The following is a 14,906-nucleotide window of genomic DNA, read 5'->3' on the forward strand; positions in this document are numbered from 1 at the left end:
TTGAATTTTCCCGAGAGTTCAGTATTTTTGTGATTTTACTTTTTGGATGTGTAATGATTTAAACTTAATTTTGAGAGAGTTGATTTATCTTTGAATATTACTTGGATTTGAACTAACGTTTAGTAACTGCGAGTACGCGTGTTTTGATGTTTTGTGTCTCATGTTTTATTATAGTTTTAGATACCCGGCTTATAATTTGATACACATATGCACGTTTCGTATACATAAGAATTATCAGTGACGACCAGATCAAAATAGTTAGAAAGCCCATTACAAGAGCAAAGTTGAATAGTTTTATGTTAGTTTTTTTACCACGTATCTATCTTTTGAGTTAAGCCACTGACTTTTACAGTTAGTTCTTATGTTGTGCTGTGTGTTACTGTCCGAATTTAGGGGTACGATTATATGCTCACAAATATCTTAACCCCACCATACTCTTTCTTTGCCTGTCACACACAGGAGTCTATTGTTCAGTGATTGTTATTGGTCCTTTTATAACCGACTATACGATATTGGTTTTTCTTATTGCTGAAGACAAATCGATTGCCTATATTTTTAACATAAACGTATTTTGAACTTTGGTGGGGTAGTTGCTTCATTGAAAATCATAACACATTTTATTTTCATATGACATCAAAACTAAATAGTTTTATAATAAAATTGATTGTAAAATGTTGTTATACGGTAACTATAATAACATTTACTAAATTTGAATTAATAAGTTTTAAACTATGAAATTGTAAGCTCAAGCAAATATTGATGTATATAAAAAAAAATAAGCCAATATGTATTATTTAACAAACAATTAGAAATTTAAATCCCGTAACAATTTACAGATAATTAATTTATCTAAGATATCAAAAGTATTCCAATGATACAACCTCACTAACAATTAGCGGATTTTTTTTATTCAAAAAGTTTATTAGTAGAATTAAAAGATCTGTTTCCATTAAAGTCATAAATTTAGGTATGCAGATTTCAAATTTAAAATCAACTTAAACACTACGAGCCACTAACTCATAGTCATGTATCAAGTGGCAAAATCAAAAGCTCATACAGCAATTGAAAGTAAAACAACTGTCATGTTTTTGACTTGGTACAGACGATGTTCTTTTTGCATTAACTTCAGTCGAGTAAGACGCGAATAATTCCATATATTATTTGAAATGGTTCGAAGTGCTGAATCCTTCGGTAAATGTTTTTCTAGTCTTTCCAAACTTGTTCTGTTGATCAAGAAGCTATCCGTTTTTCTCCGAATTTTTTATTGCTCCTTCGTCACGATCGTATTCCCCTTTTTGAAAAACTTTTTTTGATCGATTTGTCATTTTGTCACAATGTAGGTAATATGATAAATCATCATTTTGTATGCTTGACAAAACCATTGATTCTTATGTGATGAAATAAACGAAACTATCTATTAGTCACGGGTGTTCATTTATGAAGTATAAGTGCTTTAAAGTATTGGATAACAAAACTGGTTCAAACTTTACTTTCAATAACTGCTTAAAGGAAGAAGGAAAATGATCATAAACATTAACATAGATATGACGACCTGGGCCTTCGTGTTTATTCTGTCAAATGTATCTGCAGAAGAAAGTAGAACAGGCATCTTCCGCATAGAACCTGACACATTGAACACAAGGCTCGATGGATTGGTATTTCGCACTTTTGAAAAAATATCACCAAGGTTGTGCTTTAACAAATGTATACGAAGACCAAAGTGTCACTCCTACAATTATAACAGAGCCATGTTAACATGTGAACTTAATGTGAAACCAATGTCTATAGCTGATTTCCTCAATAAAGACGGATATGTCTATGTAGAAATAGATCGCTTTAGAGGGGTAAGGCATGCTTAGCTTACATAAAATAATGAAAAATTCTTTATAAATAAATTTGTATTAAGAGCTGGTGAAACGTTGAAATAAAACATCTCAAATATTTCCAATTCAACGAGAGCAAATATGTTGTATCATATTGATAACAGAATCATTTTACGACAAAATGAAATGAAACAGACTCTGTCACACGGTTAAATAATATAAACTTTAACATAGAAAATAGAAGACCACAATAACATGATTCTACATCTATGCACCAATTGCTATTTCAAAAAACTGTGAAAGGAAAGGTTAACTTTGCACTTGTTTGGCTTTCTTTACTATATTGATCTGAGCGTCACTGCTAAGTCTTATGTAGACGAAACGCACGTATGGTGAAATAAATTATAACCCTGGTACCTTTGATAACTATTTGCCTGTCGAAATGTTCTATTATAATGTTTATTTGTGTTTTTATGTGTCCTTAATGCTCTTGGATTTATTTGTACTGTAGTCCTGTCCTGGAATGTTGTCATTTTAATGTTATATTCAACATTGCCATAGAAACGCGTGGTGTGGCTAGCCGCAAAACTAGGTTCAACCCACCATGTTTTACTTAATATGTCATTACCAAGTATTACACTTTAGCGTTTTGTTTCTGTTGTGTCATAGTTCTCTTCTTATATTTAATGCGTTTCCCTATTTTAGTTTATAACCCGGATTTGGTTTTTTCTCTATCGATTTATGAATTTCGACAACGGTAAACTGATGTTGCCTATACTTAGTTATTGTACAGAAGTAATGACCAATCAAGTAGATGATTGTGATCTTGGGATATCAAATATTGTCCAAACATACTAATGATTTTTGACATCGCGATAGCTCTATACGTTGATCGGTTGCAATTTTACTTCACTTTCCCTTTTAGACGTGTAAGATAGTCATGCGATGCTCTAGGTTCATGCACTTCTTAGTCTGATATGGTTACTTAAGGTATGATAGCTGATGAATCATTATATATGAGGTTGTATAATTCTGCTACTATCTTTAGTCTGAGTCCATTGTTTTCTTTGGGTTTATTTATTTCCTTATGCCAGTTATGAAACTTTGCTCTTGGTAATTTGTTTCCTTGTAAACTTCATTCAATAGGTTTTTGCTATTGTTATGACGACAAAAAATTTCTAAACCGGTCTCATTAAAAAATGATATAAATCGAAAAAGTTTCAACTGATTTTCATTAAATCACAGTTTAACACTGGGTTGATACCTCTGCTGGTGGACTATCAGTCCCCGAGGGTATCATCAGCTCAGCAGTCAGTATTTCGATACTGATATGATTTAACAAACGTTATCAAAATTGTCCGTTTATAAAATTTGAAATTATTAAGAAACTAAGGTTTCAACTCCCTTAGGCAAAGTTGGCTTTAGATGAATTTGGCTATTTAACTTAGGTATTTTTGACATATAGCTCTTCAACAGTTTCGGTACTTATACATCTTCGAATTTCAAATATTTGGCTTTGAGCGTTCCTGATGAAGGTAAATCCAGGAAAGCATTTCGGACGCAATAAATTATTAAACGTGTTGTTTTTAACATGTGCACCTGTGATCATCCACAGTTTTTGGTAGGGTTCGTGTTGCTCAGTCTTTAGTTTTCTAAGTTGTGTTTTGTGTACTTTTATTTGTATGTTGTTCTTTTGGTTTTCTATTTTAACCATCGCGTAGTTAATTTGTTTTCGACTTATGATATAAATGTCAATCTAGCATCTTACGTCTCTCTTTTAAAGAGAACCGATAAACATGATAAACAAATAAAGCATAATAGAAAGGGTTTATCTTTCAAAACTACAAAAAAAAAATCAGTTTAATATTAGTTCAAATGCACAGCCAGCTCGCGATGGCGTCCGTAAAATTAACGAAGAGATGATTTCAACTCCACCATTTGGAACTCTTGATTTAATAGCTTCCTTGTGAGCAACAACCCTCTATCAAGAAAATCATGATAGGAAATGCAAGCACGGAAATATCGTATCAATTGAAGTTATAGTATACCACTACTGAGCATCAGAATATATTTCTAAACAAACATTTGGTTTTGATCACTCTTCTGTCTGTGCAGTTGAACAAAAATCTAAGTATGCTATATTTTATATATTTACATCACTATTCTACCCTACATAAAATAATTCGTTGTAAATGAATTATCATTTTAATCTACTATCTTTGAATTTAGTTTCGTTTTTATTGCCAAGTCCTCTTTGAAAACCTGTAATGAATAATAATAATAAATTGTCTTTTTACAGTCTCTTTATTATACCAGCTGATCAAATGTTGGTAGTCATGACAAAAACAAAACAATATATTTTTAAACACACGTTTTCGTATCAACAATATGGATAGATATTTGATAGGATATCATGCTTTATAAAAAGGCTAATACTATTCAAATCAGTATCAGATTTTAATTCCTGTTTGACAAAACATTTCATTGTTATTCCATTTGGTTCTACAATAAGAAAGGTTAAACTTTCACTTACATTTGTAAAATGACAACAAATGAATAAGAAAATCTACAGCAAGATATATACGTGTACTGCATGTATTAATCAATCAATAATCTTTAAAAGAGAGACGAAAGATACCAGAGGGACAGTCAAACTCATAAATCGAAAATAAACTGACAACGCTATGGCTAAAAATGAAAAGGACAAACAGACAAACAATAGTACACATGACACAACATAGAAAACTAAAGAATAAACAACACGAACCCCACCAAAAACAAGGGGTGATCTCAGGTGCTCCGGAAGGTTAAGCAGATCCTGCTCCACATGTGGCACCCGTCGTGTTGCTTATAAGATATCACATCCGGTAAATAGTCTAATTCGGTAGGTCACATTAATGAAAGGGAAGGGGATTGTAGTTACGACGTTAGGAACATATTCGATATCATTTGTGAAACGGTTATTACATAACGGTCAACCAACTCGCGATGGCGTCCGTAAAATTAACGAAGAAATGATTTCAACTCCACCATTTGGAACTCTTGATTTAATAGCTTCCTTGTGAGCAACAACCCTCTATCAAGAAAATCATGATAGGAAATGCAAGCACGGGAATATCTTATCAATTGGGAGATATATACACCGTATGCAGGTCTCGGCACCACTACAATCCAATTTAAACATGGACAACTGTACTAGCCATAGAAATATTTACAATCAATATTTCAGCATTTGTATTTATATTGTATGTGCCTTCTTGACGACACTTTACACTTCAAAATGATCCATTCGTTTAATGTGATTGAATTTTTGATTTTGCCATTTAATCAAACTTAAGATGTTCTGTTTTGAATTTTCATTGGAGTGTCCTTTTTTTGTTAATTTTGTTTTCTTTGAATCATTACCACGACATTTTTAAGCAATGATGAATTTAAAAGCTTTAGTACATTTTGTAGGATAATAATAATAATAATAATAATAATAATAATAATAATAATAATAATAATAATAATAATAATAATAATAATAATAATTTGTTGTTTCTTTATTTGGCTTTCTCTTTAAAGCACCCATTACGGTTTCTCTGGAAGTTTTTAATGGATTTAAACTAGCTTTCAGTACAGCGACTACTCTCAAATCAGTAGAGTGTGTATTTTAGTTTTTTAGTATTGTAGTATTTAAGTTTTTTTGTTGTGCTATTCATCAATCTGGTGTTACGCCCTTTTCATTGAATTTATACAGTTTGCCATTAAGTTTTTCTATTACACCAAAGAGTATGTATGCTTCTGACTACTTTTAGGAATTAACCAAATACCTTGTCAACGACAAAGAAAAAGTGTCTTTGTTTTATTCTTTTTATAATTTGGTAAAAGTTGCAGAGTTTAAATTTACCTGTTTTATTTATTTTCTTCAACTATAATTGAGGGTTTGTACTATATATTGTAAAGGCTCTTTTTTATTCAAGGAATTATCGTATGTCAACCTCTGAATACACAAGTAAATTAACAGCTGTCCTGGAAACATTGTGAATGTCTAAAAGCTAAGCGGGTGTATTTTTGTTTTTCAAATGTTGTCAACTGTCTAGTCACGTTTAAGCATTACTATTCCGTTATAAGCCTTGTATACATAAGTTAAAGATACATAAAATAAAAGCATTAAATGTAAGTTTATCATATTTATGTATATATTGGAGGCGTCGGCCTCTTAAATATGAAAAGATTCCATTTGCTTTGCATAGAAATAGCTCATACTTTCTTTTTTTTCTATCTTTTGTCCAATTCTTAAATGATAAATTAGTTTTGATAAAACAGAATAAGTCAAATTATTTAAATTTCTTAAGATGAAGTTACACTTTCAAAAGATGTTTTATGATTATGAATCTGGAAAGATTTTTCCAATTTGTCTATCTTTCTGTCATCCTATTGTAACTTAATCGAGAATTATGAATATGAATTGCAGTACGTCGTCGTCTTTTTCGGCTTTAATTTTCAAAACTGGTAAATGTAAATACTTATATCTGACAAACTAAAACGTCTTATGAAAAGATGATGATTTGATGTAATGATAGTTTATAGACTGCGTTAAATTCATGGAGGTGATAATGTGGTCATATTGAACAACTAAAAAGCAATTATCTTATAAGTAAAAAAATGAACATGTTTTACATGAAATTTATCTATTGATTTCAGGATTCTCTATATGACACATGCCTTGGAAATCATTGTGAAGAAGGAGAAGTTTGTGAAACTTTGAGAGACGGGAAAAATGTTTGCGTTCAAGATAGTAAGTATATGATCATAATACCCCATTAATCTGTATTTTTGCTTGTATCTTTTCAAAGGTCTACATGTACATGTATAATTATGAGGTATCAAATCATGCTGTAGCAGTTCCAATAGTGCACTTTTAGATATTGAAAGTAGGTTTATCGTTTTCAAGTATATTTTAAAATGCAGGAACAAAGCGGGTTGATATCCACTTTTTTTTAAATATTTGAAACGAATATTTTACACAATATGATCTCACTATATTGCTCTGTCAAATCATATACATTAATAAAATAATACTTAGTAGATAATTATTTCAAAGTGTTTTGGAACAAACAGAATGACTGTGAAACTTTTTAAACATATGCAATTGTAGAAAATACAGTTGTGCTCAGCGAATTTTGGAGAAGTTAATTTAGATTTAAGATTGGTAATCAGCTGCCGTTGCAGGTGTTTATCTAGGAAACGACGTTGCGAAATAAATTTTATTATCAATTCATTGTAACTACAATTTGAATTGATCACCGGTGGTCATTTAGAAACGACTGAAATGGGAGTATTCTGTCGTGAAGTAGTCTACCAACCGCATGTTGATTATTGTTACCAGCAACATTCTTATGGTTTGAATAAGATTTTCATTGCTCAGTCTCTGCAATATAAAGAGCCTATTTTGTTTTACTGACTGTGATACACACCTCTTTCCCATCGAACATGAAATTAAGAATACAACAGATACAGTTAAGTTAAATCCGACTCATATTTTGAATGCATTTAGATATTGACAAGTGTAGTTTGAAAACAAACAAAAAATGACCCAATTGATATGATATTCTTGATAATGTATTTCCACTGATGGTTTTCTTGATAATGCCATACTTGTTACAAAGAAGTTATTGAATCAAGAGTTCCAAGTTGAGAAATTTAAATCATTCCTTCACAAATGAATGGACGCAGTAACGAGTTGGTTGGCCGTTATGGAATATCTGTTCAACAGATGACGATGAATATGTACCAATTGTCGTAACCAGAACCCATCCTTCGTTTCATGTCACCAATGTGTATTTACATAAGCAATTCGACGGATGAACATGTTAAACAGTATCTGCTTATCCATTGAGGGAAATTGATATTCCTTTTTTCTGGCTCAGTCTTTTGTTTTCTTTGTTGTATTTTGTGTACTGTTGTTTGTCATTTTATTATGAGCAAGGATTCAACAGAATTTTGTACTCAGAAAAAAACATAAAACACTCATGCATGGATAGTGAAGAAATTCATGCTACATGAACAATCCGGTGTGATCAGAAAAGGTAAGGTAAACATAGAAATCAATTGTGATTTGATGAAATAATTTGTTTGTACAGGTTGTCAGGACCAAAACTTAAAAAATGTTGCATTTGGTAAGAAAGCGGAGCAGAGCTGGCAGGACACTAATCATATTCCTTCAAACGCTGTCGACAATGACTTAACTACGTACACACATACAACCACAGAAGATTCGCCATACTGGGAGGTTGACCTCGGAGACTATTACACCATACATCAAATCGACATTTTCAATTACAAATCTGGAGGCAAGTATTAACCTTAAGATTTTCCAGCTCATACCTCTATACTCAAAAGTACAATTGTAGATACTACATTTAGAGCATGTGTCCAAATGTTAATTAATGAAAACGTTATTTTAGCCATTATATTTTACTGCAAAAAGTAAAATGATATAATTTAATATGTAGTTTAGGATATTTTACTGCAAAAAGTAAAATGATATAATTTAATATGTAGTTTAGGATACAAGACATTTTACTAATTACGCGTCGAAAGTATATTTATAGTCAGAGAGATGCAAAATATACCAAGAAACCATTCAAACTCATTTGTCAAAAACAAATTGACAACGCCCTGACAGAAAACAAGAAACAACAAAATACTAATAACAATATACAATATACAAAACACAACATCGCAAACTAAAGACTGAGCAACACGAACACCAACAAAATCAGAGTGTGATCTCAGGTGCTCCGGAGCGATAAGCAGATGATGCTCCATATGTGACACCAATCTTGTTGCTCATGTGAATTCAAACGTGATGATACGTTAAATTTAACAGGTCGGACAAGAGGACAGGATTGTTGTTACAAAAACATATCCGTCGTCATCTGTGAAATAATAATAGCGTCAGTAAGTCCGTTTGTTTATGTACTAGATCAATAAACATGTTTCAAACTAGCTTCAAGTTTTAAAGGGTATATCGAAAAGGTGACTTTAAAAAGGAAAATAGAATATGTACGACAATTCGAATAAAACAATGTAAAATATGTCACATTCAAATAGATATCTATGAAAAATTTGATTGAAACTGTCATAACGACTGCATGTGAAAAGGCTAATATGACATTGAATACCAAATGTCAAGAGGATTTTGAACAATAATTAGATAAAAACAATACCACAGTCAAAAGGTGTATCGAACAAAACACCTTTGCACATCTGCATTAATTAAAACATTCGTTCTACTCAGAACAAATGAATTACATTACGTTCATGGTTACAACGATGCCATTGTCACATTTAAACAAAGTAAAGCCTTTACTACAACGGTAAATAACACATTTAACATTAGAGGATTTTTTTTTCTTTTGATGAGGCAAATGTGCAGGACAAAAACCTCCTCAAATTACCAATTTTATGAACAGCAGGTCAAATAAATCGACTGTCAATTGGAAAACTTATGTTAGGTGACATTTGTCATAATTTTTATTTCACTTCAAATAAAAAAAGCCGTTTTCCTTTTTACAGGTTCTTATCTACAAAACCTCGACATCAGTGTTGGCAAAACTCAGTATGGCATGGTTGTAGTTGCACATTACGATGGACCTGGTACAAACGGCGAACATATAGTATTTAACATGGAGAGAAAACTTATTGGTCGGTATGTCAAGCTGAATATCGTAGGCAGTGGACGGCTGCAATTTGCAGAAATAAAAGTTTTTGCTGTTCCAACAGTGTCAGCTGTGTGTTAACAACTATGACAGAACAAATTGAATCCTTATACACAAATTATATCTGTTAGCATGTAACAGGACGACTTTTTTTTGCAGATATATTAATTAATTATTTTAGATCTTATCCAAAATAAATAGTGGGTTAAACCTTTTAAGCTAGTACTTGTGAGACAGGTGTATAAAGTTACTGTGTGAGTAAGGTGATATTTATTTGTATCCAGCATCCCCAATTTGTGTCATTAATATAAAACGTCAATAAAAGAAATAGTCAAAACCAACATACAATAAAATCTAACAAAAGACGCCAACAATAGAAACAAAAATGACAAAGATTTAACAGCGCCAACAGTTAAGATACTAGTAAACACTAAGACTAAGCAACACGAACCCCACCATAAACTGGAGTGGGAGATCTCATGGTGCTTTTTGGGCATGTGGCTACACTTTACTGATTACAATGTGGATGAAAGTACAATTCATTAATAGACACTTTTTAATCATTGTGTAAAAACCTAAGTTAGGTACTCCACGTCTGGTTAAATTATCGCTGTCTTAAGGAGTTATGGTATCCTTTTCTTTGCTTTTCAATAGTAAGTTGATTCTCAAAACATAATTGAAATCGAGTATTATAATGTACTTAAAACCAAATTGATTTATACGAATGTGATCACTATTGGTATCCAATAGTCATTGGAATTCAACTATGAAATATCAACCTTTTAAATCTAGGTCTATATTTACTGAGGTATAATACTAGGCTGCAGTATCCTTTTCATAGCAGATTGAAAATGATTATCAACATATGCATACATCTTATGGCATTCCAATCATTATTTGTTATATCAAATACATCTGCTGAAAATGAAACAGCAGGAGTATTTCGCATTAAACCAGAGAAATTGCAAACTAGACAAGAAGGATTTGTTTTTCGAACTTTTGATAAAATATCACCACGGGGTTGCTTCAACAAATGTATACAGAGACCAATGTGTTATTCTTACAACTATAACATAGTGCATTTGACATGTGAGCTAAATTCTAAACCATTGTCTGGTGTTGATAGAGATTTCCACAATGATGACAGTTGTGTCTACGTCGAAGTAGATCGCTACAAACGGGTAAGAACGTTTAATTGTTAAGAAACCAACAAAAATGCTACATTAATTAACTTATAATCAGAGATATGCCAAACAAATGTTCAATTCAATAGTCACTTTCTTTTAGAACCATTACCGATAAATTATAAATCTTTTTTTTAAAATTCGCATGGCTGTTTCAAACCTTGAAAAATAAAGGCAACAGTAGTATACCGCTGTTCAAAACTCATAAATCCATGAAAAAAAATCGGGTTAACAAACTAAAACTGAGGGAAACGCATTAAATATAAGAGAACAACGACACAACATTAAAATGTAACACACACAGAAATGTACTAAGCATTAGACAAAATAAAGATAATAGTGTAATACTGCTTAATTGGATACCATTGCCTATAACACAGGTTTATTGTGTAATTTGGAGATTCGAAACAGCAATTCCAACATATGTATTGCAAATTCAAGTTCTGAATAATTAGTTTTATTACTGAAAATTCATAAATTTCCATAAATAAACTAGTTTAACTTACCTAATGTAAAAATTTCTAATATTTCGAATATCTCTTCGGTAAGCCAATGAAGACTTATAGAGAATACAAAGGACTCTTAGCAACATCGATTTGTGCCTACTTAAATGATACACTAAACACTTACATGTTTCTACTAAATATATTTTGTAAATTACATTTGACGCTATTCTGAAGCATACACAAAACTTTTGAAGTCTGTTTTCAAAGTAGTGTGGTTTCCTTTACCAATATTCTTAATATCGTAAGCAAACTGATATATGAAGAAAAGGGTATAATGAGAGATGAAAGATACCAAAAAAAAAATAATATCCCATTTAAACCAGATGCCATCTTTAATTCTCCGGAAGAGTGTGCAGATCTAATCGTGTTACGCCTATGAAATACATACATTGATTCGTAGTTAAGATTTTCGAATTCAGTTACATCCACAGAGAAATGCATCTATTGTAAATCTGTTGTAATCCCATTTCAATCCCTTATTTCAAAAATGTTATCTTGGTCGAAATATATTTTTCAAACAGCCTTTGTCTTGTCTGTTCATCCTTACAACCTGTCGAATCAGTATACTTTTAAAGAGTGTGGAGAGATGCAGCAAAGGCTAAGACTACTATAATCCATCCAATATCGTTTCATACTGTGATATTGGATAATCCGAGTCATCTATTATGCTAACTTCAATTTGATGTTTTTTTAGGTTCATTTACAATAAACCAGGTGATTCTTATATGCTACACTTAATTTATCAGAAATTCAAACGAGCTATCATTAGTTAATGCTTACATTTCATGAACGATCACCAAGTATTCTTTTTGTTGTAGTCACGATTAACGATCTGAACAGAATTCGAGAATAATATAACAAAAAAATTTGTGGATCCATGGTATCGTTTTTGTACAGATCAAATGTTCAAATGTTCAAAAAATTTAATGGAAAGCCTTATAATTTTTTTAATTTCACTTTCCGATATATTGATGATGTCCTATCATTGAATAACCCATATTTCAGCCAGTACTTGCATCTTATATATTCCAGTGAACTTGAAATTAAGGATACTACTGATACTAGAAGGACTGCTTCATACCTTGATCTTTTCCTCAATATTGACACAGATGGACGACTTCACACGAAAATCTATGATAAACGGGACGATTTCAATTTCCTAATTATCAATTTCCCATTTCTCATCAGTAACATACCCTATGCCCCTTCGTATGGTGGTTACAGATCTCAATTGATACATTATTTTGCATGTTCACACTATACGGACTTCATATACAGGAGTGTGCTCCTAACGCAGAAACTGCTCCAACAAAGTTATGAAGAGGACAGATTAAAAATGACACTCCGTAAATTTTACGGAACCATCACGAATTGATTGATCCATACGATGTATCTATGTCCAAACTAATTTATGGACATTTTTACCACGTGTTATATTGTGGTTTGTCATTACGGCGTCTGATCTTTTTATTACCGAACGTGACTTATTTCCGAATGTGACTGTTTTGCTGAGTGTGAATTCGTATTGCTTTAAGACGTGGCACGGTACTTTTCCATCCCAAATTAATTTGTTGGGTTTTGATATTGTGTTTGTTGTTGTCATCGGATTTTGTCAAATGTCTTAACGTTTGTAGTTGTAACTCGTTTTTTTTCCTTGTTGTATTCGTGTGTTGTGTTGGGGATAACTACTCATCCAGTTCTTTTGGTGTATTTAATTTTGGATCAACACGATATATTTGGTTTGCAGTTTGATCAGAAAAAACACCGACAGAGCTAGATAATACAATTAATTATCTAATTACTACTTACTACAATTAAATATTAATTAGTATTAAAATTTTCACTGTTATTAATATAAGTTAGATAAGTCATACAAATGTAATCTTGAATTTCATCCAAACTCTTTCTTGATTTTCGGAACACGTTTTAGAAATTTAAATGTAACGTCACGTCACTTTAGGCGTTGCAATGACTATGGCTAACTTGGCTGTGATGGTCATGCATTCGTTTTTATTCTTTAGCTTGTCACCACTTCAGTTTAATCATATATATCTAATATGAGGCAGGCATTACCTGTGAAAGGGGACGAAGTCTATGATTTTTTTTTAATTCAAACATATCTTAATTTCAAAACGGAAATAGCGTAACGTTTCCGATTTTGGTTCTGTTGTTAGGGATTTTAGTTGTGACGTTATTTAAGTTATGACGTCATTTGCAATGTAAACAAAGAAACGCAATCATTAGGTAACGTTTTTTCATATCAAGGAATTATCAAAAATGAAATTGATATTGCGTTCCTTCCTATTTTATACTAGACTGATAAATATATATTTTATGCAAACGAGACCGGAAAAAGGAAGTAAATTGCAGATTTCTGCGCAGATGCGGGAATTCAAAACATGACATAAAAAAAAAAATTGAACGATTTTCAGTTCATTAGTACAATGATTTTTTTTTTTTTTATTGAATTTTCTACTGTTATTGGGGACTTCGTCCCCATATTATATAGTCATTTTATAAAATTTACTGTTTGCAAAACTATGTATAATTCTTGATAATAATGATGTTTTCATTGAGACCTGTTGGTGACCTTCTGCTGTTGTCTGTTCTATGGTCGGATTGTTGTCTCTTTGACACATTTCCCATTTCCATTCTCAGGCGGATAACCCTGGCCTCACAACTTTTTGGAACTTTTGGCCATCGGCGATCTTTACCATTGTAGTTGTCATGGCTTTCAAACTTTTTTCATCTGAGCATAATTTTATGTGGATGTAGCGAGCGTCTGGCGTATACAAATATTTTTTAATCTGTTACCTTTTGATGGCCATTATTCGTTTGTTTCTCTGTCCTACATTTTCTCCCATTTATTTATTGTAGCCCTGTCGTGTAATATTGTCATTTTAATGTTATAATTAACACTGCCATTAAAGCGGGAGGTTTGGCATGCCACAAAACTAGGTTCAACCCACCATTTTTCCAATAACTGCCCTGTACCAAGTCAGGAAAATGGCCATTGTTACATTATTGTTCGTTTCTGTGTGTTTTTCATTTCGGTGTTGTGTCTCTGTTGTGTCGTAGTTCTCTTACATTTGATACGTTTCCCTCAGTTTTAGTTTGTTACCCGGATTTGTTTTTTCTCTATCGATTAATGAATTTTGAACGGCGGTATACTACTGTTGCCTTGAATTTATACCTGTATATAACCCATCAATCTATGTAGAGAAGATCACCAAAGCAGGTGTTATTCAATGTTGAACAGGTACCGTTGACCCTTCTTGTGCAATCTCAATCATCCCCGGTTTTTAGTCGGGTTGGTGCTGATTATCATAGATAGCAACTCTTCAATTTGAACGCAAGACGCGCTTTTTGGATAACAAAATCATCAGTGACTTTCAAAACGAAAAATAAAAAAAAGCCAAAAAAGAATGGAGTTAAAGAACATTGAAGAGTTAAATAGTTGCAGAAAACTTTTTACTAGCAGGTTTTGAAATTTCTTTTGTGGCATACCGGCTCTTTATTTGCAATATTTTAAAGCAAAACAATGACGATTGTTGCTTTAGTTGAACTACATACAAATTGTATTCCGTATTTATTGCAATTTTTTATAAAAAAATCCATCCTGAAATAACTTAAAGAAAATGGCATGTTTTTGCGTAAAATCATAATATATATTTTATATTAAAA

At 31.9% G+C, this 14,906-nt stretch overlaps 1 long non-coding RNA gene across 1 annotated transcript; it reads left to right on the forward strand.

Annotated features, from left to right (window-relative positions):
- The first annotated feature begins 1,461 nt into the window (after positions 1–1,461).
- On the forward strand, positions 1,462–8,156 carry LOC143049362 (uncharacterized). The gene is made up of 3 exons (XR_012970198.1): positions 1,462–1,844; positions 6,513–6,606; positions 7,952–8,156. It is a non-coding gene; the product is annotated as an uncharacterized LOC143049362 (long non-coding RNA).
- The last annotated feature ends 6,750 nt before the right edge of the window (positions 8,157–14,906 follow it).

The sequence above is a fragment of the Mytilus galloprovincialis genome, chromosome 10, assembly GCF_965363235.1.
Source record: "Mytilus galloprovincialis chromosome 10, xbMytGall1.hap1.1, whole genome shotgun sequence".
Lineage (NCBI taxonomy): Eukaryota > Metazoa > Mollusca > Bivalvia > Mytilida > Mytilidae > Mytilus > Mytilus galloprovincialis.